This window comes from Canis lupus, chromosome 27 (genome assembly GCF_048164855.1).
Source record: "Canis lupus baileyi chromosome 27, mCanLup2.hap1, whole genome shotgun sequence".
NCBI classification, from domain to species: Eukaryota; Metazoa; Chordata; class Mammalia; order Carnivora; family Canidae; genus Canis; species Canis lupus.
This window is the reverse complement of record NC_132864.1, coordinates 35,630,857-35,655,041: the sequence shown is the minus strand read 5'-3', so window position 1 is coordinate 35,655,041 and position 24,185 is coordinate 35,630,857. Positions and strand designations below refer to the sequence as shown.

General features: G+C 45.9%; 1 long non-coding RNA gene across 1 annotated transcript in view; it reads right to left on the bottom strand.

The window, feature by feature from the left end:
- LOC140619637 (uncharacterized) overlaps positions 1–3,443 on the bottom strand; it is a 56,518-nt gene extending 53,075 nt beyond the window's left edge. Inside the window, exon 1 of the long non-coding RNA XR_012019503.1 lies at positions 3,186–3,443. This is a non-coding gene — a long non-coding RNA (uncharacterized lncRNA). The remainder of the gene's footprint in view (positions 1–3,185) is intronic.
- Positions 3,444–24,185: the final 20,742 nt, after the last annotated feature.

The window sequence follows — 24,185 nt, the reverse complement described above, 5'->3', positions numbered from 1 at the left end:
TCTCCTGTCCTGGGGACACTCGCCCCAGCCTCAGCCCGGCTCCTCGCGGGGCCCCTCCCCCTTGGAGGCCTTTTGTTTCTTTATTTCTTTTTCCCAGTCTTCCTACCTCGAGAGAAGCGCGCGCTCTTCTCACTGTAGCATTCCAGGTGGTCTCTCTTTAAATCTCAGGCCGAATTCGTAGAATTTCAGGATGTTTTGAAGGTTATCTAGGTAATTTGGTGGGGACAGGTGATTTGGGGACCCTACTCTTCCGCCATCTTGCCCCTCCCCCCTCTGTTCATGTTTTAGACAATTTTTTTTTCCACTTTGCAGCATCTGTGCTGCATGTTCGTTTTCCTTTGTGTGTTCTTCATATTGTCCTGCCTGCTCCTCATCTCAACGCTGGTATATGTGATCTGAGATGTGCAGATTTCTTCTGTAGGGGTTACAGTGGGTGCTTTCACTTTCTTCTCCTGCTACTGGTTTCTGTTGTTCAACTGAGTTCGGACTAAGACTGCAGTATATGGTTCTTCCTGGGATTTCCAGCCTTCTGTCCTTTCCTGCAGTTTCCAGACCTGTCACCCTATGACGGGGTGAGCCATTTCTCAAGGAGGGAGGCTTTCTTTCTCCTAATCTCTCTCTCTCTCCCTGTGTATCACATGCACACACACATACAGGCAGATATGAGGTACTTGTTCTACTGGATTTGTATTCTCTGGGGAACCCTAGCTGATGGACCTCATTAGCTGGAGCTCTTTGCTGTGAGGAGATTTTATTTTAATGTTTTCTTTAGGATTGAGTCCTCACCTCCTAACAGATCAAACTGCTTCCCCAGGACATGACCCCATTCCCATGCAGGATAAGGGCATCCCCTGTCATCTTTGCTCTCAGTCATATATTTTATTTTTATTTCTGTCATAAATCACAACACATTGCTGTTATTTCTGATGTAAGCAATTGACTATCTTTTGTATACATCAACAAATACAAATGTTTTTATATTTATCCAGGTACTTACGATATCTGATTGTTTTGTAACATTATGTGTAGATTCACATTTCTCTCTACCGTCATGTCCTCCGTCCTAGAGGCTTCCTTGGAATGAGGGTCTGCTGGTGCTTAAGTGTGTGAGCTTTGCAACAGAAAATGCTTTATTTCATTTCAATTTTTTTTATTTTTATTTATTTATTTATTTTTTTATTTATGATAGTCACAGAGAGAGAGAGAGAGGCAGAGACACAGGCAGAGGGAGAAGCAGGCTCCATGCCGGGAGCCCGATGTGGGATTCGATCCCGGGTCTCCAGGATCGCGCCCTGGGCCAAAGGCAGGCGCCAAACCGCTGCGCCACCCAGGGATCCCTTCATTTCAATTTTAAAGGACATTTTCACTGGGTGGACATCAAGGTGGACAGGTATTTTCTTTAGTATTTTGAAGTTACTGCTTTGCGTTTTTCTTTCTTCTGTGGCTTGTGATGAGAAATATTCTCCCTCCAGATGCTCATTCCTCTGTAGGGAACACGACTCTCCTCTGCGTCTGTGAGAGTGTCTGCCTTGCTGGTGTGCGGCACTTTCATGATGAGGTGTGCTGTGCTGTCTCTCAAGTTCCCTGTTCGAGCTTAATTAAGCTTCTTGGATATATTATTCGTGGCTTTCTCCAAATTTTAAAACTTGTTAGCTGTTTTTTCACCAGACATATTTTTTAAAGACTCTATTTATTTATGTATTCATGAGAGACACAGAGAGAAGACAGAGACATAGGCAGATGGAGAAGCAGGCTCCGTGCAGGAATCCCGATGTGGGACTGGATTCTGGGACCTCAGGTTCACGCCCTGAGCCAAAGGGAGATGCTCAACTGCTGAGGCACCCAGGCATCCCTCAGACATATTATCATTCAGTGCCCCCACTCACCTCCTCTGCTTCTGTTCCTCTAGTGACACCTCATTAGGGGGAGTGAAGTTGTCCTCCTTGAATTGAGGCTTTATTCCATTGTGTAGCTATTTCTCTCTGTGCTTCATTATGAACAGCTGCTATTGCCAAGACCAGAAAGTGACTAATGTCTTCTTTTGCAGCATGTAATCTGCTGTCAGTATCATGTCTGCATTTTTACATCTCAGAACATATGTTTGTCATTCCAAAGGTTCTAAAAGATATGGTCTTTGAAAAATATGTTGTATATCAGGCGCTTAATATATCCTAAAATTGCTGTGCTTACTGCCAGAATGAAATATAGTTATAATAAATGTGTCCATATCATCGGCCAATACACCTTGTGCAGAACCCCCATCCAGGGTGTAAGGAGGGGTGGCCTGGGGGCCTGAGATATGGGACCTGGGACACACCTGCTCAGGCTCTGTGCACAGGCCCTCGGACTGCAGGAGTAGATGACAGAGACAGGGAAGGGGTTTGTGGGTTTGTGTCTCACTTCCCCATCGGCCTGTGTCACTGTGAGCAGTATCAGTACTGACTGCTGACTCGCAGTAATAGTCAGCCTCGTCCTCCGCCCGAGCCCCAGTCATGGTCAGGGTGTGTGTGTTCCCTGAACTGGAGCCGGAGAATCGGTCAGGGATCCCAGAGGGCCTCTCAGTGCCCTTATATATGACCAACACAGGGGCTTGGCCTGCCTTCTGCTGGAACCATTGTGCATAATATTTACTCAGACTCTCTCCAGAGCAGGAGATGGTCGCTGTCTGTCCCAGAGACACTGATACCGAAGGAGGCTGAGTCAGCACACTGGAGGCCATGGAGCCTGAAAAGACAGGAGAGGAAAGGTTGGTGTGAGGTCAAGGGCTCATCCCAGGGAGCCGAGACTGAGCCTGTGCTGGTCTGAAGTCAGGGTTCAGGTCAGACCCAATTCCATCCTGTGGTGGCTGAGCTTGTGGGCAGGCCCGGGGTCAGCACCTGTGCAGAGAGTGAGCACGGGGAGCAGGAGATGGGTCTAGGCCATGGTGGGTATGCCCAGAGCGCTGCCTCCATTGATCCACAGAACCTCTGGGCTCCACCCTGGCCCCTCTTATTTCCTTCCAGGCCCTTGGGACTGTGATTCTTAGTAGTTATGCAAATGTCCTCCATTTCTGGGGCTCCTTCTCACCAAACAGTGGTGAAATAACAACTTGTGACTGAGGAGGAAGAGGGGACTCCTCAGATTCCCCCCACCAGCTCTCAGGTCAGATCAGTCGTGTTTGACTTCAGGTCTGGAATCACACTTACCTCCCGGGGATCAGACCACATGACAACCCTCTGCCCCAGCATGCTGGGCTTCTGTCCTGGGCTCCATCTGTGATCTTTAGGAACCCTGGCCATGGGGCTGAGCTGGGCCTTCTGAGTGTCACAGACAACCCTTGATACAGGGCTGGTGGTCCTGTGGCCTCAGTCCCTCCTCGTCCTACATCAGGTCCTCACTGCGTCCCCCAGAGGCACTGTGGTCCTGTGCTTTGCATTGCATAGAACATAGAACTTTCTCATTAAAATTTTTGTGCATCATCTTGTCTTCAGGAGTTCACTTGTGAAATCACCATCTGCTCTTGGAGATTCATCACAACTTCTAGTCTAGGGACACATTGTGATTTTGAGTCTGTGACACTCCCAATCCTACAACAGAGGATCAATTGCTATTGTCAACAATTTTCTTTCTCTCTTTTTTCTTTTCTTTTATTTTTCTCTTTCTTTTTATCTCTTTCTTTCTTCTTTCTTTTCTTTCTGTTTCGGTCTTTTTATTTTTTCCTTTCGCTCTTTCATTCATCCTTTTTTTTTTATGTAAAAGTATTCGATGCAATCATACTGTTTCATGAAAAATCATCCCTGAATTAAAAACCACCCTCAATGGACAGAACATGAGAGACTCCTAACTCTGGGAAACGAACTAAGGGTGTTGGAAGGGGAGGTGGGCGGTGGGTGGCAGTGACTGGGTGACGGGCACTGAGGGGGGGGCACTTGATGGGATGAGCACTGGGTGTTATTCTATATGTTGGCAAATTGAACACCAATAAAAAATAAATAAAAAAAAACAACCTCAAGATGCATGTGTTGTTCGGGTCCCCAGGGTCTGTCTTCCCATATGACGTGAGCTTTGCCACCACAGCCAGGGTCCCTGCAGGAACTGGATCCTGTCACTGAACCAAGGACTGGCAGGAACCCGAGCTGTGGCCCCACCTAGGGAGAATCCCCGTGACTCTGGAGACAGTCTCACAGGAGACCTGGATGCTCATTCAAGCCATGAGGTGCTCTGCGTGGTCTGACTCCTTCCCCCTGAGAGACTCCTGAGCAAAGAAGTTACAGCCTTGGGGAAAGTCTGCCTGGAGATGAGAAGGAAAGGCAGAAGGAGAGTGTTCAGGGTGTTCTCAAGTGTCCAGCATGGAACAGTCAGCTCCATGTTGCACTGGGGGGCAGTTGGTGGGGGGAGCTGTATTTCCATATGAGACATTCAGTGGGTCAGGACTTCGGGCAGTGTCCTGGGTGTCACTGTGTGTGTGACTCTCAGAACAAGGTCCCTTTAGCCTTGGAGTTAGGAGGGATCGTCCCAACTTGCTTGTGAGGACTGACCCCTGGACCTCTGCTGACCCCCGGGCCTGGTGTCCCTGCGAGGCGCCCCCTGGGCAGCCCCAGATCTGTTCTGCTGCTCTTGATGCAGCTGTGCTGTCCTGGCTGGTGGAGGAGGACTCAGCCCAGGGGCTTCCCTCCTGCAGGTCATCCTGCAGCCCCCGTCACCTGAGAAATGTGAGGACCAGAGAGCCCAGTGTCCCTCAGGCAGCTGCCTCCCCTGCCGAGCCCTGCCCAGCTGAGACAGCTCTAATACATGGTACAGGAAGCAGGACGAGTGCAATTCCTGTGCTTGTCCCAGATTGAAATGCCCTGGCCTAGCCCACTGGCTGCTTACACCAAGCAGAGAGCAGGGTACAGTATAGTGCATTTGAAAAGGGTCAATGTGCAGACAATCCTGGGTGATGTCCCAAAGCCATCAGATGCTGTGTATTTAGGACTCAGACGATCCATCTTGCATCCCCACTAGTGTAGTTGTGTCATCATGGCAAAGGGTGAACAATAGTCCTGCTGGCCACGTGCACAGAGAGTTTTATGGAGTCCTTGAGGGGCTGTCAGCGGCCCTCCTTCGGGAGAGTTACTGAGGCAGGTCCTAGATACGGTGCCTCAGTATCCCCAGGCTGCACTCAGTACCAGAAACAGGCCCAGTGCTTCTGAATGGTTTGACCATTGCTGAGCATAACAGGAATAGGGTGAGTTGGGGAGGCACGATTCCTAGACCTGTGCTAGAGACAAAATCACATTCTACAGACACACTGAATCAGAAGTTTGCATCCGCGTCAGGGTGATACTGCAGAAAACGTACACTTTTTTCCCTCAGGTCTCAGTGGTGAGGGAGGGTGACCCATTCCCTCTTCAGAATCCCTGAAGCCCAGGCCCTCCCCTTGTGCAGGTGTTTGCCAGGTGACCTCTGCTGCCCTCTGGTGGCCGTTCCACGAGGGCTGCTGGAGGTTCAGGAAAGCGTTTGGTCCAAATGGGGATGCAGAACCCACTGCTCACATCCTGATTCCCGGTCCATGGACATTCAGCTTCATGTGTCAAAACTTCCTGACTAAGTAGGATAATAAAAGACAATGAATGGATAAAATAATGACAGATGAACACGTGTAGTGTTGGAGGATGTGCAGAGAAAGCAGTGAGATCAGACATAATGACAGGCAGGTCGTGTGTGGGCAGAGGCTGCAGGCGCCTCTCTGCTGGGGTGACAGTGGGGCTGCTGTCAGGATGGGAATCAGGGACCGGCCTGAAGTGTGTTTGGAGCCAGTCCTTTAGAGCACCGTCTGGGTGGTCTGACGACGTAGTGACAGTGAGGAGCTCAAGTGGCTGTGATTCAAAACAGAACTCGTTGAGTTCTAAGATGATGTTTTCTCATAGGTTAAAAATTTGAGGGGCAGGTGTGATGTGTTAGAAATCTCCCGCTGTATGTTTCAGGACAGGTGAGTCACAAGAGGACCCTGTGTGAACCTCTCTGTGCCCCCAGTGGGAAGCAGCAGCTCGCTTGCAGCCACAGTCACTGTGGCTTTTCTGCGGCTCACCCCAGTGTGTCCTGCATGATCTGAAGCTCCTGTCACACAACCCTTGATATTTATATTTGTGCACATACACATATATGAGTATACTTGTATGTGCACGTGCACATATATACTGTGGTGCGCTTTCTAGTGATTGTGAACTCTGAATTGTGTAGCAAAGCTGTAGTGGATGAGACCTTCACGTTGTTATGAGACACGCGGTTCCATTTATCACCGATGAGAAGGGGGGTGTCATTATCACAATGAGCAGTGAGACCAAATCAGTAGCAGACTCATTTGTAGAGCAGGTTGGGATCTGTCAGTTGGTGATGGTGTTTCTAGAACTGAAATACATGCGCAACTTACTAACTTTTTAAACTTTTTTATAACTGTATCATCAGAAAGCTCCATCTGGCAAGCACTTCGGGTTGCTACTGAACGTAACACTCTGTATTCCTTATGAGCCACTAAATCACCAGGTGACCTGACTGCCTGCGTGGACTGGGTGCCATCTGCTCAATCCTGCCAGGAATTTGGGCATTCACCACAGCTGGCCATCATCTAACAGAAGTAAGATGAACATCAGCCTTCATGATGTCCGGAAACCACAGGTGAGTTGCTTGAGTGAGAGGCCCGAACTCAGAACCCTAACCCCTGCTGCATTAACTATTCTCTGTCTGGCACAACTACGGCCAGTGGGGAGAAGCCTGTGACAGCTGCGGTAGAGGAAGATACGTGGCTGGTTTACAGAGCTTTCTGTACTTGACATGCTTGTCTTTGTTGTTTCTGATCTTACAGAAAAAGGATGCAGTGTTTCACCAACATAGCGTTTTCACTACAGAACTTTGACAAGTGTCCTTTATCAGACACAGGATAATTGCCTTATATGCCTTCCTTATTGTTTTTTTCTAAGGAGAGATTATTGGATTGGTCAAATGCTCTTTCTGCATCTATTGAGATAATCATGTGAGTTTAGTATTTTACTTCATCAATAAGATATGTTGTACTAATTGCTTTTCCTCTGATAAGAACACCTTGTATTGTTTTAAGAAATCCCAGTTGCCAGTGGTGTAGAAATCTTTCAATATGTTACTGAATTTGATTGGATATCATTTTGTTGAGGATGTTTGATAGGTGTATATAAAAAGTATTGATCTGAAGCTGCCTAGTGATGTGTACTATTGGTATCATTGACACATGGTACATAAAACGAGTTGGGAAGTCTAGCACAGTCATCTCGTTTTGGAACACGTCAGGAAAAACTGCCTATTACAGTTGATTTTGCACAAAGCAGGTGTTGGGATGGTGACACCCATGCCATGAAAGGTGCATAACTCTTATTCCTGCAAACCTTGCATTCTAATAACGTCCTATTGACCAGAAACCTTACTGACAACATAATCTGTGGATTCACATTGATGTTGTATATTATATGTATTATGCATTATATTGTCTTCAAACAGTAAGTCAAGAAAAAAGTGCTGTGAAGAAGAACATTAGGGAGATCACGATGGGTAGCGCTGGTGTTTGGGCCGAGGAAGCCATGCCCAGCCATCACCATGGAAGCCTCCAGCAGGACCGGTGCTGTGCTCACCCCAGTTCATCAAGGACATTGATGGTCACATGGCTGATGTGCACAAGTACCTGGGCATCGCCACCAACATGCCCTAAAATTGTGGTAAAACAGATGTGAACTCCACTCAGCTCCTGCACCTGTCATGCCCCTATGCTGTGCTGGTGTGGAATGACCCCTATGCATGGCTCCTGGCTGCCTCAACTTCAGGTATGAAGGGCCAAAGGGCTTAGGACTAATGCCCCAAAAGCAGAAACAGAAGAGCTACCCGCAAAAAGACATTTCTTCAGACCCACATTGGTCTGGCCCACCTTCCATCCTGGGAATGCTGCATGAACAGGACACAGTTCCTCTTGAACAGGGAACTCAGCTGCTGCTTCTGTGATGAGAAGAGAAATAGACAGGGAGCTGTGTGTGGGAGAAGCCCAGTCAGTGCCCCCGGGAAGCACGGTACAGGTGGTCAGAGGATTGGGAGAACAGGACTAAGCTGAGGGGCCTGGATTCCACCCCAGTTCAGGTCTAGTCTGGACCTTTCTCCTAAGGTGAGCGCTCTGGGCACAGAGGGATGTGTCAGGTGTGGGGAGAGGCCATTCCCAGGTAACCGGTCAAGCTCTGTTAGCAGGTTCTGGGAGCATGGAGGGGCCCCCATTGTTAAGCTGCTGGGTGGGGACATGTTTGACACCAGGAGGGATCAGACAGGTCCTGAGTTCTCTCTGAGTCACCTGGGGGATGGGGCTATTCAGGAGAATGGTTATGCTTTCCCCCTCCCCTCTTATCTGATTCCAGTCTCAGGAACCAACAGACACCTCATATCCCCTGCCTCCTATTCTGGGGTCCCAGTGGATGACCTGTCACTGCTTTCACCAGCTGCTCACAGACTAGCTGAGCTAAGCAGGAACAGGAGGAGGAGTGTACCTGACTGACAGAGAAAGGAGGAGAGGAAGGAGGTCTGGTCCAGGGTCCCTGGAGAGGAAGATAGAGGAGAAGGTGCTGGCATGGACAGGACACCAGCGGTCCCTGCACCAGGTGAGGAAGGCTGCCCAGGCTGAGAGGGGAGGTGGGGCAACCTCAGCCAGAATGTCCCAGGTCCTGAGCTTCTTCCTCTCTGTTCTGCCAGCTGCCTATGTTGGCCACAGCTGCACCTGGCCACAGTGACACCTGCTACCTGGAAGGGAAGGTGGCAGCCCATTCATTGTGCTGTTTCTGAGAAAGCCAGTGATTTGTGTCTTTCGTTTATAATCCACGAGGTAGACCTTTTCAGGATCTTTTAACCTGAAAAATTCCTGGGATTATAATTTTAGTCCTAGAGATTCCCCTTAAAAATTATAGGATGTGTCATAATTGATCAGGTCAATAGCTACGTTGCAGATTGAATATTCAAATTGTAGTGTCCATGCTTTTCTGAGGAGAAAATATTTTCTGTCCTGTGTTTCCCTATCCTCACTGAGATATCAAGTTGGATGTAATCCAGAAATGGAAATAACCTGAACCTCTCCTTTTCCTTTCTAAGATATTTCCCTCTGTTGTTTTTACTTCATGTAGGTGTCCTAAAAATCCATTTCAAAGTCAGAATCATGAATATAAACACAGCTTATAACAAATTTATTCAAGTCTTGGAAAAAGATATAACTCTCTTAGTGACAGATGATTCTCAAATGTAGATGTTTCCTCCCAAAGGGTCAGCAACAATGTGGATGTGAGTCCATGTGGGTCACACCTCAGCCAAGCCCACATGATCTTTCCCCATGAACAAGATGGCTCTGTCCTCTCACACCTGTCGGAAGCTCACTTTGCTCCCAGGTAGGAGGCTCCTATATCTGGGAATGCAGAGTTGGATTGTGTGCGAGCAGAGGACAGCTGTGTCACATTTCTGTCATGGCTCTGGTGAGCTGGTAAATGCTCCCTTTTCTCTCAATGCCAATTTCCCACAAGCAGGAGGTCAGAGAGCAGTCCCTTCTCCTGTCACATGCTGTGCTCTGATGCCTGTCAGGACTGGCTTCTCTCTCTTTTTAAAAAATGTTATTTATTTATTCATGAGAAACACACAAACAGAGAGAGAGAGAGAGAGGCAGAGACACAGGTAGAGGGAGAAGCAGGCTCCATGCAGGGAGCCTGTTGTGGGACTCGATCACCAGTCTCCAAGATCATGACCTGGGCTGAACGTGGTGCAAAACTGCTGAGCCACCTGTGCTGCCCAAGGACTGGCGTTTTCTAATGTGGATTTCCCTGAATATCACCATGACCATGGTCTTCTTGAATCCCTTCCTCTCTGAGGCACAAGCAACTGGCAAAGTGGCAAAAATGTGGTTTGCCACATTTTTGCAATGTGGTTGCCGTAAAAGGTTAGTTTGCTCTTAAATCCATGGATTTGTCACTGGAAATCCAGCCCTTTGGTGTGTGTTTACTGTTTCATGCCATGGAATATGTCTCCAGGCGATCTGGTCACTGCACACATCTCCACCTTTAGAGCTCTTATGTTTCAGCAATTTGTTTGTAGACCACCATGTAAATGGGCATGTTATATAACCCAAAGGCATGATAATGGAGAATGCAAAAACCTCAACATCCTATTCAATTCTAACCCTATCAACCCATATTTACCTCATGTTCATTCATCTGGTGTTGGCTGGTCAATGGAGATTCAACATGTGCAAATCCGAATCTAACATTCGTTGGTGGGACTCTATGGAAGACTCATAGAGGTTCCTCAGTAAATTAAAAACAGAACCACCCTATGACCCAGTTATCCCATTTATGCATATAAATCCAAAGAAATTAAATCATATCTCAAAGAAATATCTACATCACTATGTGCATTGTAACATCACTCACAATCACCAAGACAAGAACACAATCTAAGTGTTCATTCATAGATGAATGGATAAAGCAAGTGACACACACACACACACAAACACATGCACATGCACAGAGGAATATTATTTAGCTCTAATGGAAAAAGGGAATCTTGTCATTTGTGACAACTTGTATGAAGTGGGAGGGCAATATGTTAAGTGAAATAAGTGAGCCAGAAAATCAATACTCTATGATCTCACTTGTATCTACACTTGTATGTAGAATCTAAAAGGGCATAACTCATAAGAACAGAGAATAGATGGAGAGTTACCAGGATCAGAGGGTGGTTGAAATGACAAGATGCTGATCAAAGAGTACAGACTTCCAGTTATGAGATGAGTAAGTTATTGGGATGTAATGTGCAGCTTGGTGGCTATAGGTAACAATTCTGTATTGTATACTTGAAAGTTGTGAAATGGTAGATCTTGGATGTTCTCACTACACACATAAAGAACATAAAGTCAAGCGTGTGAAGTGATGGATGTTTTAACTACCCATATTTGGGGTCATCGTGTTACAATATATATGTGTATCACATCATGTTTTATACCTTCAAATCACACAGTATTATCTATCTATATGTAAATAAAGATGGAAAAACAATGCAAATTCCAGTTGTATTCTTTTCTTTCTAAGATTTTATTTATTTATTTGAGAGAGGGAGTGAGAGAGAGAGAGAGAGACAATGAGAGAGAGAGAGAAACCCCATGAGTGAGGGGAGAGGCAGCAAGACAGTGAAAAGCACTTTCTTTGCTGAGCAAGAAGTGAGATACTGAGCTCAATTCAAGGACCCTTTATTTCAAATGCACCAAAACCCGTAAGATACCTAGGAATAAACCTAACCAAAGAGGTAAGGGATCTGTACCTTAAATCTACAAAACACCTAAGAAAGACATTGATGAATTCACAAAGAGATGGAAAAACTTACCATGCTCATTTTGGAAGAATACACTTTGCTAAAATGTCTATGTTACCCAGAGCAATGTACACATTCAGTGCAATCCCTGTCATAATACCATGGACTTTCTTTGCAGAATTAGAGCAAATAATCCAAAGATTTGTATGGAACCAGAAAAACCTTGAATAACCAGAGCTGGTACATCACATTACTTGACTTCAAACTATATTACAAAGCTGTGATCCTCAAGACAGCATGATATTGGCACAAAAATACACATGTACAAAAATGTAACAGAATAGAGAACCCAGAAAAGGACTCTCAACTGTATGGTCGACTAGGCTTTGACAAAACAGGAAAGAATGTTCAAAGGAAAAAGTCTCTTTAACAAATGTGGTTGCAAATATTGAACAGCCACATGCAGAAGAATGAAACTAGACCATTCTCTTACACCATACACAGAGATGAACTCAACATGGATGAAACATCAAAATGTGAGACAGGAATCCATCAAAATCCTAGAAGAGAACACAGGCAACAATTTCTTGCAAGTCACATTTCTATAAGGAAGGGACACAAAGCAATAATAAGCTATTGGGCCTTCATCAAGATACATAGCCGTGGCACAGTGAAGCAAATAGTCGACAAACCGAAAGACAAGTGACAGCGGGAGAGAAGATATTTGCAAATGACATATCAGATAAAGGGCTAGTATCGAAGATCTATAAAGGCCTTATCAAACACGAGACCCCCAAAAAAATGTTGCAGTCAAGAGAAGAGCAAAAGATATGAACCGACATTTATCCAGAAAGACGTACAACTAGGCAAAAGGCACGGAAAACAATGTTCCATATCACCTGTCATCAGGGAAATACAAATCAGAAGCACAATGCGATACCACATTACACCAGTTAGAATTGATGAAATTAACAAGACAGGAAACACCAAATATTGGCACAGATGTGGAGAAAGGGGTCCCTCTTCACTGTTGGTGGGAATGCAACCTGGCGTACTCTCTCTGGAAAACAATATTGTGTTTCCTCAAGAAGATTAGAGATACCCGGAAATTACACTCCTGAGTATATATACCAAATAGACAGATGTGGAGATTCCCAAGAGCATACTTTCACTTAGAGAGTACTGTGCAGGAAATCTAGATCTACAGGAAACACACGTCTGAGTAAAAGAAAAGATGAAGAAGCAGGCATGAGCAGAGAAGGACAGTGGCATGTCAGATTGTCCCAGCCAGGGCTGCAATAGAACCTTTGGGAGCCCTGGTGCTGGGTGTGTTCTCCAGAGTCGTGCAGAATAGTGGGTAAAGGTCCTGCTTCTCTGCCACCCGCATGCAGGGGCCACCAGATACAGGCTGCAAACAAGAAGGGGGCATGTCCCTGCTGTGCCAGCTCTCTTCAGCAAAACTAATTCATGGAGCAGCAGTTTCCAACAACCCTCACCTCTGGGGTAATGAGGGCTCCAATCCTGTAAAGGTTAGGAATTCTGGTTTTCACCCATGACTTCTAGACAATGACACACTCAGTATCATTATTTTTCCTGTTGTGACCCTTGGAGAATCAAGTCAGGCAGGCAGAGAGATGCACAAACATACATGCTCTAGGCCAGAAAAAAATGTGTGAATAGAATATATGTAAAGGGAACAGACCGTATAGGACAATGAATTAAGCAGAATTCAGTAGGAGATGACTATTGGATAATATTCCAGTCATCTCTAGAGAAAGAGATTGAAAGTGAGACCTTTAGTTTATGAGTGATGGCAGAGGGAAGGGCGGAGATGTATAGGGAAGAAGGGTGGGAGATGCAGAATGAGGAAGGTGTGGGGGTGTTGGGAGAGTAGATCTCTTGAACATACTCTCACTGTTGGCTCAGTCTGTCTGGCCTCTCGTGTCACAGTGTCAGTGGCATCACCTCCATCTCTCCTCCTGACTATTCTTGTCACCTGTTTCAGGCGCTCCTTCTGTTAAATTACAAATAGCTCACGAAGCCCTTATATCCCTGAATGAGACAATGATACTAAAGGACTTCCAATCTGGAGCACTCTGCTAAGGTCACAGGCTACACAAGAACTTTTGACATAAATTTTCATTCCTGGTCTCAAGATTTCGGGTCAATCTGGGAAGCCAACAGGCACCGAAAGTCCAATCAGGCAAGTGACACTCATTCTTGAAGCTGTTCATTACTTACTTTCACATCAGAAGAGCTGACCAGGGGTCTCTGACTGTGACCTTGATCCTGTTATAAACATGACAAACAGAAATGACCACTAATGAAATCCTTTGAACCCTTTCAACCAAGGCTTTTTACTTGTCATTCCCTCACTAGTTGGTTATCATCTAAGGACAACAGGGAATGCTCTTCATCTCCCTCCCTTTTTCATTCACTGTCATCACTTCTACAGTTTGTCCATCTGTCTGTCCATTCAAAGTATTGGGTTACTTTTGTTCCCCACATTATAAACACCAGAAGGCCCAGGTGAGCTGGGAAGTGGCATGATTCACACTACAGTTTTGCATATTATTTCCCTACAGTCCTCTTGATTGCCTTCCCTACCAATGGAAGTCGTGGAGAAAAATCCCACTAAAGTCACCTGTGGGAGGCATTTTGCAAGCACTTAGTACAGAATAATCTTTTTTGAGTGAGCAGGAGTTTCTTGGGATCTGTTGTGACTCCAGCCAACCACAAGCTAGAAAGAGACGCTACAATTCTGAGACCTGGTATTCACCTCTCGTCCCACTCCTCCTGCATCTCTACCCACACTCTCTCTCAAGAAAAACTCTACTCTTCCTACCTACTTGGGAGTTGTCCATTATGGGCTGCTTCTGGATTTTCCATCGCTGAGATCCATCACTAGGGGTATCCAACATGAATTTCTGCGGTCCAAAACCAAAAACTCTCACAACCCTGCTCAAGTCACTGCCCAGGGAACAGGGTTATCTTCCTTGATACAACTGCTCAACATTAACCCACAAGTGGGGGTGTACATGAAAATGCTTGGTTTTTAAATGCTTAAATTATAGGGGAAATCTACATGCCCAGTAAACTTGCCCCACCCCCAATCATATGATTAGAGGTGGATCACTCATTGGGTTGAGATTCAGGGGAGTTATTATATTTATCATTGCAATGCTTCCTCTTCCATGCTATTTCATGTGGTCCCAGGGAGAACCTAGAAAAGTCCTGTCGGCAGCATGTGGACCACTTCCTGGCATCAGAAGTTAAGAGTCAACTATAGATGGAGAAACCCATGCCATGCTCCATGGTGGTCTTGCCACAGACATCCTAACATACACACTATATTCCTAATCAGGTCCCAGCTTTGCACCCATGATGGATGCAAGGTTCTTGGTCCTGCCTAACTCGGGGATCTAATGTTTCCTTTTGAATGTTCAACACTAGCAGGGGTCCTATTATACTTCATGATGAAGTGACAGTGAAGATATTCACTGAATTGACCTCCTCCATCAACCTACAACCCGGAGATCTATGTCCATTCCTTGAATAGGGACCCATCATGGATGGCATCGGGTCTGACGGCTCATGGGGTCATGTCAGCCCAGATATCCCATAGACTCAATTTCTTGCCTGGGTAGTTCGGGTCTTTTCAAGAATTATGGAGAGGAAGGAGAATGCTCTCTGCCAAAATTACCTAAATTTTGGCCTTCCTCTTGGAACAGAGGTACAGCATGACAGAGTTTGCAAGAAGAGTCATAGGTCTCAGGGCCCTGGAGAAGGACAGGCTGCAGCTTCCCCTGAATCCCCACAGGGAAGAGAAGAGAGAGGGTGAGAGGTTTTGTGCTCACTTCCCCATTTGTCTGTGTCACTGTGGCTATTGCTACTAGCGGGTGTGAAACAGTAATAATCTGCCTCATCCTCAGACTGGATGTTGGAGATGGTTAAATAGCGGTCAGCCCCAGAGCTGGAGCCTGAGAAGCGACTGGGGATCCCGTCTCCCCTGCTGTGGCTTCCATCACTGTTAACCTTCATCAGATACTGAGGGGCCTTCCCTGGTTGTTGTTGTTGATACCAGTAAATAAGGTGACTGCTGTGCTCACTGCTCAGAGTGCATGTGAGCTTGACCGAGGCTGCCAGGGAGGCAGATGCACTTGGAGTCTGGGTCAGCACAGGAGGAGCACAGAAACCTGAAAACACAAAAGATAAGAAAGATGTTAAATGTAGCAGACACTGGCCAGGGGTTCTGTGCTTGAAGGGAAAGGTCAGGGAGGGGGAAACCAGACCTGTAGAGAAAATGAAGGGCAGGAGGTAAAAGGGGACCCAGTCCATGGTTGGGAGAGGCTTCAAGGAGTTCTGCTCTGAGACTTCTCACCCGGGTCTGTACTCTCCAACACCCATCTTATCCTCTTTGTGCAGTTAAGAGAAGGAGGAGCATCAGATGCAAATCTATTCTCTGTCCTTCAGTGTGTCTGTCTAAATAAGCTCTTGTCTGAACCCTGTACCCAAGAGCCTCACAACGGTAATTTCCTGAGGTTAGAAGAAGGACCAGGTGTGAGTTTCAAGAGTGGAGAGATGATTTTACACAACACAAGTATCTTTAGAGGAAGCAGCAGTCACACTCTTTGCACTTGAGCATAGACAAGGGGATTTGGACTAATTGGGGTCACAAACCAAGACCACAGTTCCCTCTGGTGTACCCTGGGAGAATGTCACCCCACATGTATTGGCAGTTCCTCATAATGACTCCTTTTGAGTCTCCAAGAGATGCTAGACCCTTGATGAGTGTTTATATGCTCCACCTAAATTTGGAATTAAAAAAAAATAAACAGCTGCATGCTTCAGGCACAAATGTTCCACCAATTGTTTAAATGAGGATGCTAACATTGAGAGAATGTTTTCTCAGCCTCACTGAGTGATGAGCAAGTGGTTTCCAATGCAGGACACAACCCAGAGCCCGAGTTACCATCCGTCCCTGCCCTGCCCTCTTACTATGCTCCTTCTCCCCTCATCCCTTCGTTTTTGGACCCTCCAATCATAATCTTCTCTTCTTTCTTCCAGTGTCTGTTGTCTCTGAGTCTGTTCAGAAGAGTGCTGGGATGTTCATGGTGTTGGAGTTAGTGTATCCCCAGGAAAAACAGCTTGTTGGCTGTGAGTCTATACTGCAAGGACATTTACTCTAAGGAAACCTCATGCATTGGACCTGCTCTGTCCAATGTTCAGCCTCAAGGTATAGATGGATGCTGAGATTGAAATGTGCCTAGTCCCAATAGATATGGGCTGTAGTTATGAAGGATCCATGAGATTTCAAAGACTTAGTATAAATATAATGTAAAATACATCAATGTTTTTACATTTAATTCATATTGCATTATATTTTCAAGTAATAGAACTAAACAAACTATATGAAATCAAATGCTATCCATTTTTTTCTCCTTTTAAAATGTAGCTATGCTCCGCATCACTTGCCATCAGGGAAATACAAATCAAAACCACAATGAGATACCACCTCACACCCATGAGAATGGGAAAACTTAACAAGGCAGGAAACCACAAATTTTGGAGAGGATGCAGAGAAAAGGGAACCCTCCTGCACTGTTGGTGGGAATGTGAACTGGTGCAGCCACTCTGGAAACCATGTGGAGGTTCCTCAAAGAGTTAAAAATAGACCTGCCCTACGACCCAGCAATTGCACTGTTGGGGATTTACCCCGAGGATACAGATGCAATGAAACGCCAGGACACCTGCACCCCAATGTTTCTAGCAGCAATGTCCACAATAGCCAAACTGTGGAAGGAGCCTCAGTGTCCATCGAAAGATGAATGGATAAAGAAGATGTGGTTTATGTATACAATGGAATATTACTCAGCCATTAGAAATGACACACACCATTTGCTTCAACGTGGATGTAACTGGAGGGTATTATGCTGAGTGAAGTAAGTCAATCAGAGAAGGGCAAACATTATATATTCTCATTCATTTGTGGAATATAAATAAGAGTAAAAGGGAATATAAGGGAAGGGAGAAAAAATGTGTGGGAAATATCGGAAAAGGAGACAGAACATAAAGACTCCTAACTCTGGGAAACGAACTAGGGATGGTGGAATGGGAGGAGGGCGGGGGTGGGGGTGAATGGGTGACGGCACTGAGGGGGACTCTTGACAGGATGAGCACTGGGTGTTATTCTGTATGTTGGTAAATTGAACACCAATAAAAATAAATTTATTAAAAAAAAGAAATAGAAAAAACAGAATAGAGCAACTTTTATGACAGTAAAGAATGCCTGCAATGAAAATAGTCAAGAAGAGAGTACTTTTTTTGTAATTATTCCCACTTAGGGCAGATTTTAAAGAGTTCCTGTGGCACAGTCTTGTGGAAGTATTCAATAAATTGCACAGTGAAGATATGAAGTATCCAAGCAAAATTAACAAAGTATGAATCAGAGTGGAGTTGATATAAGGAAAGTTTGGAAATAGATGAAGTCATCTAAGGAGACTCTTGTAGAATGTCTAAGTTTTAAGAAAGGGCTCCATAATGGAGAATAAGGATTCTAGTGGAAGAAGGAAGAAACTTGTACAATCTTGATTGATGTCAGTGCTGCAAGTCAGGCTATGTGTCTTTCTCAGTATGTTGTATTCAAAGGATACAAACAGAGATTTGAAGGGGCACATGCGCCCCAATGCTTATAGCAGTAATGTTCACAATAGCCAAAATATGGAAAGAGCCCAACATCCACTGGCAGATGAATGGATAAAGAAGATCTGGTATATACATACAATTCAATATTCCTCTGCCATCAAAAGAAAAGAAAAGAAAAGAAAAGAAAAGAAAAGAAAAGAAAAGAAAAGAAAAGAAAAGAAAAGAAAAGAAAAGAAAAGGAATCTTACCATTTGCAATGACTTAGCTGGAACTGGAGGTATTATACTAAGTGAAATAAGTCAATTGGTCAAAGACAATAATCATATGGTTTCACTTATATGTGGAATTTAAGAAACAGAACAGATGAACATAGGGAAAGGGAGGGGGGAAAAATAAGATGAAATCAGAGGGGAGGCAAACCATAACAGACTCTTAACTATAGGAAATAAACTGAGGGATCCCTGGGTGGCGCAGCGGTTTAGCGCCTGCCTTTGACCCAGGGCGCGATCCTGGAGACACGGGATCGAGTCCCACGTCGGGCTCCCGGTGCATGGAGCCTGCTTCTCTCTCTGCCTGTGTCTCTGCCTCTCTCTCTCTGTGTCTATCATGAATAAATAAATAAAATCTTTAAAAAAAAAAAAAAGGAAATAAACTGAGAGTTGCTGGAAGGGAGGTGAGTGGGGGGATGGGGTAACAGGGTGATGGACATTAAGGAGGGGTCTTAAAGTAATGAGCACTGGGTGTTATATGCAACTGATGAATCACTAAGCTCTACCTCTGAAACTAATAATACATTATTAGTTAATTAATTGATTTTAAATAAAATTTGACAAAATAAAAAAATAAAAGGATTTTTAAAATAAAAAAATAAAAATAAATAAAATGTAGCTACTAGAAAATTTTTCCCTATGTATTTGTTTTGAATTTTAGTTCTTTTTTTATAAAGATTTTATGTATTTCTTCATGAGAAACACAGAGAGGGAGAGAGAGGGAGAGACAAAGGCAGAGGTAGAAGCAGGCTCCATGCTGGGAGCCTGATGTGGGACTCAATCCCGGGTCTCCAGGATCATGCCCTGGGCGGAAGAGAGCGTTAAACTGGTGAGCCACCCTGGCTGCCCTGAATTTTATATCTGATGGACCAGCTGATCTGCAAAGCCCAAGTAGCAGTTACTTGCTTTTGGAAAAAAGTGAGAGAAACTTCCGGAGCATTCAATATGGGCCATGTCCCAGGTTTGAAAGCACAATGAGAGGCCACAAGGTGGTGGTGAATACCAGGGATTCGAGCTTAGGAACATCTTGATTTGGTGCTGGATTGGCCACTTGCTAGCTGTGACCTCAGGCAAGTTACACATCCTACATGCCTCAGCTTCTGCACCTGCAAATGGGTTGATGATCAGAATGCTTATTCATAGAGTATTTGCGATTAAACAATTCAAGAAATGTGAAGTTCTTGCAATTGTGCTTCATATGTGTTAACCACATAAAAAAGTTTTACTCCTTCTTCCCTTTTTAAGTCCTTTATCCTTAAACATAAAGAATAGTCACTGGAGTTTAGAGGATGAGTGATAGTATGGAAACATAGTATATCTTAGGTTTGGGACATTTAAAATTGGCAGATTTCCCGAAAACACTAAAATCCCTCTCTCTCCCTCTCACTCTCTGGCTCTGTCTCTCTGTCTCTATCTCTACCTCTCTCTCTCTCTCTCTCTCTCTCTCACACACACACACACACACACACAGAGAGAGACACATAAAGAAACACATGTACAACACCACAGGCCATGAGAGGCCCTCACCTTTGGCAGAGGTCACAGGGGGCACATCCTCTCAGGCTGCTGTCCTGCATGCTGGGTCTTTGGGTCAGGGACATGGTCCTGGTTCTCTAACAGAGACAAAGACAATATGGTTGTCCCAGCAGAGCTAGAGCAGGACTACTTCATGCTGGTCCACACTCTGTCATTATGTGTCATCTCATCTTGGTTGTCTCACTGGAGTTGGCCCTACTTGTTACCTCCTAGTTCTAGGAAGGAGAACATAGTTGTGTAGAAACTGCCACCCTAAATCCCAGTGATTGACAGTCAGTGTGCATCCTCTGACTCGACCACAGAGGGCAGCATGGAGGCCTGGGTGGACAGGGGTGGGTGGACAGGGGTGGGCAGGGGTGGGCCTCAAGGCTGGGGTTGGTGGCACTGAGGGGAGAAACCGTGGGACAGACAGACCAGGACACCTCACACGGACCCCTACAGGGACCTGAGAAGCACAATGTGGCATTAACAGGCTCTACACATGCTATATCCACAGCAGAGCTGAGGTGGGCTCAGGAGGACCTAGACCTGCAGTTGGAGGAGAAGCAGATCAGCTTCATGTTCTGTGGGGACTCTATCACCAAGGCAGCTGGGGCTGGACCCCATCTACAGATGATTAGGAGATCCTTGTCTCACTCATGATCTGACTGGGAGAATGTGGAGTCCACCCTAGTCATGTCAGTCATTCGCTCACTGTGGTGAAAATCAGAGAACAGGGATGGGCCAGGGTGTCAATGTGGAGACATGGGCCATTTAGAAGATGGTCAGGTCTTCTCCAGGGCTGTCAGTTATGCCCCACCTGAGCCCTGAGAACTCTGTGGTACCCATTCACCTGCAGAATTCCCAAGGGGAGGGAGAGCCCAACCATGGCAGAGACACTTGTGCATTGAATTATGTCCCCCCGCTCCCAGATTCAGATGTTTAAAACCCAAGCTCCATTATCTCTCACTGGGAACTTCTTATAGTAGAGGATCATGGCAAATGTAATCAATTAAATTAAATAAGGTTGCTATGGAGGAGGCAGCCCTAATCCATTTACACTGGTGTCCTTATTAAAACACAAATTTGGAGACAGACTGTGTGAAGGAAAAACACCATACAAAGATAGAGAAAGAATCTCGAAGCCAAGGAATGCCAAACATTGCCAGAAAACCACCAGGAGCTACAAGAGAGTCATGATACAGATTCTCCTTCACAGCCTCCAAAACAGGCACAAATCTGTTGGCCTCTAGATCTCAGAATGCTGACCTCCAATCTGTGGGAAAACATTTTTCCAATGTCCTTTGCCCTCTGCCCCCAGCTTGTGGTGCTCCGTTATCTCAGACCTAGCAAACTACTACAGTCACTCCTCAGAAGTCTGCTTTCTGGGCAGCAGCAGCAGCATGGCTGGGCTCCTTCCATTGTATTAGTCTCTGTTTCACATCCCTGGGAGGGGCATCCTGTCATGTGCTTTCCTCCCCTAGAGTGTTGGATTTTCCTCCCCCAGAGGCTGGCTTCAATCCCCCAGACAGGCTGACTAAGGCTCCTACTGGGATCCATTCTGTCTGGGGTTGTGCTAAGATTGTTCAGGTGCCTGGGAGGAATAGAGAAGGTCCCTGCTTCCTCCAGTAGCTGACAGGTCAGAAAATAAGCCTTGGCCTCCAAATTTTGGTATCACATGACATTCCTGGAATTGGAACACAAGCACTGTCCCATGATTTCTCTCTGGTTGTGGAGTTGGGCTGCCTCAGGGCCTTCCAAGAGGTGGCCATGGGGATGACCTGGTAGCTCCTGGTAATAAGTGCAGTTGAGCAGGCAAATCTTTCTCTTTATTGTTATTACTACTATCTCTATTATGCTTATTGATATTCCAACCCTTATCTCCTGGTGTCTTTTGTGGGAAGATTTGTACACGAGTCTATTTGGTGTCTGAGGAAGTTGGGAAACTGCTCATTGAGATGGGGATCCTACTGTACATGGTATAGGTCACACTGTAGCTGAAAATTTTCCCTTGGATTCCCACAGAGGAAGACAACTAACCCCAAAGCAAGGTTACCTCACTGAGACTCCACTGAGCTGTTGTCATTAAAGAGACACTTCAATGTTTTGTAGTGTTTAACGTGAACTTAAGTGTTTCCTAATTGAGAGTGAGTGTCATCATTTCACAGCAAGTAAACCAGAAGCTCAGAGAGACTAGGTACCCAGGAAAATAGGATGTGTTGAGAAATGCAGTCCAGATGTCTGAGATTCATACCCTGAGTCCTGTGGGGCTGAGGTGGACTAGGTTAGAGAGAAGGGAGTGTGAGCCCAGGCTGGGCAATAGGGCTTATGTCCCCAGATGCACTGCCATCCCCCTCCCAGCTGATCTCTAAGGAGTCCCCTCACCTTACATTGGAAGGGTCAATGCGGTCATGTTCCAGGGTAGAATTGGAGAATCTGTGGGGTGGTGGAGGCTGTTTGGCTGTGCTGGGTCCTGGTCTGAGTCCTGCTGGCTCTGCTCAGCATTACTGCTTGGTCTTCTAGCACTGCTCTCCTGGGCCAGTGAGAAAGACAGGGATCTCGTGGCCCTCTCCAGTGAATAGTCGAGTCTTACAAGTGACCAGAGGGCCTGATGATTCTGGAGATTATACGGGTCCAGCTTGCCCTTCTGGGTTGAGCTCAGGGTCGGGGTCATGCTCAGGGTCCTGTGGCGGCTGAGCCTCTAGGCAGGTCCTGGGAGGCAGCACATGGGCAGAGAGTGTGGACAGAGAGGTGGAGGGTCCAGAAAATAATGGGGACCACAGATTTCTGCTTCCTAATCCACAGCTAAGCCTGCCACCTCCACATGTCCTCACTGGTCCCCTTGAAGGTGTTTCTCAGGGGGTGGATGATAATCTCTGTACTTGTGAGTTGGCTTCATGGATGTGGTTCATGTGGAGTGGTGCTCATCTCTTCACCTTATAGGCTGCATTCATCCTTCTGTTTCTGAAAATCTTAAAGGCTGGGAGAGCAGGGGCATGTGGGGACATTCTGTAGCTGTTCTTGTGAAACATTCACATTAATATTCCATCTCTTCTTTGCATGTGTGTAAAATACATAACAGAAAATTTTCATCCTAAATATTTTTATTTCAATGTCTTCCTTAAGGTTGGAAGTCCTCTTCCTTACCTATTAAGTACCTCCTTGTGGTGTCTTTCACATGACATTCACATCATCTAAATTCAGACGTGTTAACAATAGTTAACTTTCTATTTCAATATTGATATTAGAGGAATCAATCTGCTGGCAGGAACGTAAAGATCACTAGGAGAGAAAAATGTATTCACATCCTCTGGAGGGGAAAGGGTGAGTATATTTGTCATTGTCCTTGGGATAGTTTTATCATGTTAGGTGGCAGCATGATTGCCAACACTCTCTTTATTCAGAGACTATGATTTGTGGTGCTCTGAACAAATTTCGTGGGGTTGAGGGTCGACTGTGGTGTCATATTGTCACTGTTGACAGGCTGACCTGTATTTCACAGAAATGTTTTCCATCCATGTATCTGGGTAGGGTGGGGGTAAAGGGAGATCTTTGAACAAGATTTGAGGATAGAAGTGAAGCAGCACCCGTGTTGCGTCTCACTCCTGTGGTTGTGCTTCTTCTGGTCACTTTATAGGGAGCAGCAACTACCCCAATGTCCCCCATTCACCATCCAATGGATGTGACTCTCTTATTGCCTTTCAAAACCCAGAGCACCCAGTGTGTCTGGATCTTTTTTCATTGTATAAAAATATAAGGTATGGTCTAGGGACTGAACAGGTACATTGGTCACCTGAGGGAGAAACCCCAGGTTTGTAGGTACGAAGTGGCCTCCTCGGGTCTCCGAGGACCTGTCAGGGATGATAGCCTTCCTGCGCTGGCTTCCTGGAAGGAGACTCTGCTATAGAGAAGCACATGTGTAGGAAATCTGGGAGGACTTGGAGAGGTTAGTCTGGGGAGAAGGAGAGACGCCCACATTGAGACATCAGATGAGGTCACCTTCCTGCAGAAAGGTGGGACCTTCTTGGACCTCTGACCCTGAAGCAGGGCTTTGGGATCGTGGACTCAGGCCATATTTCAACAGAATGTCTGTAGGGGCAGAACCCTGGGGAGAGAGATTTGTGAACCACAGCACTTGGCTGTCAGGAGCAGCCCTGTGAGCTGTGAGAGGGCCTGCAGGGGTGAGTGGGTGTTTGATGTCAGAAGGGGGGATGGAGGTGACCCACAGTGTCTGCTGCACTTGTCTGCTCCACTCAGAATCCCAGCTGCTGGGGACCTGAGATTCAGGAACCCATCTGAACTGGGAATTTCTGGTTTTTAATCCAGGACAGTTGGGGGGGGAAATGTAGCCCAGTGACAACAGTATGGAATTGAAAGTCTCTCTGTGTCTTCCTTCCACCCAGGCCCTCTGTCTAGGATTCATCCCCAGGAGAGACACGTAGACAGCAT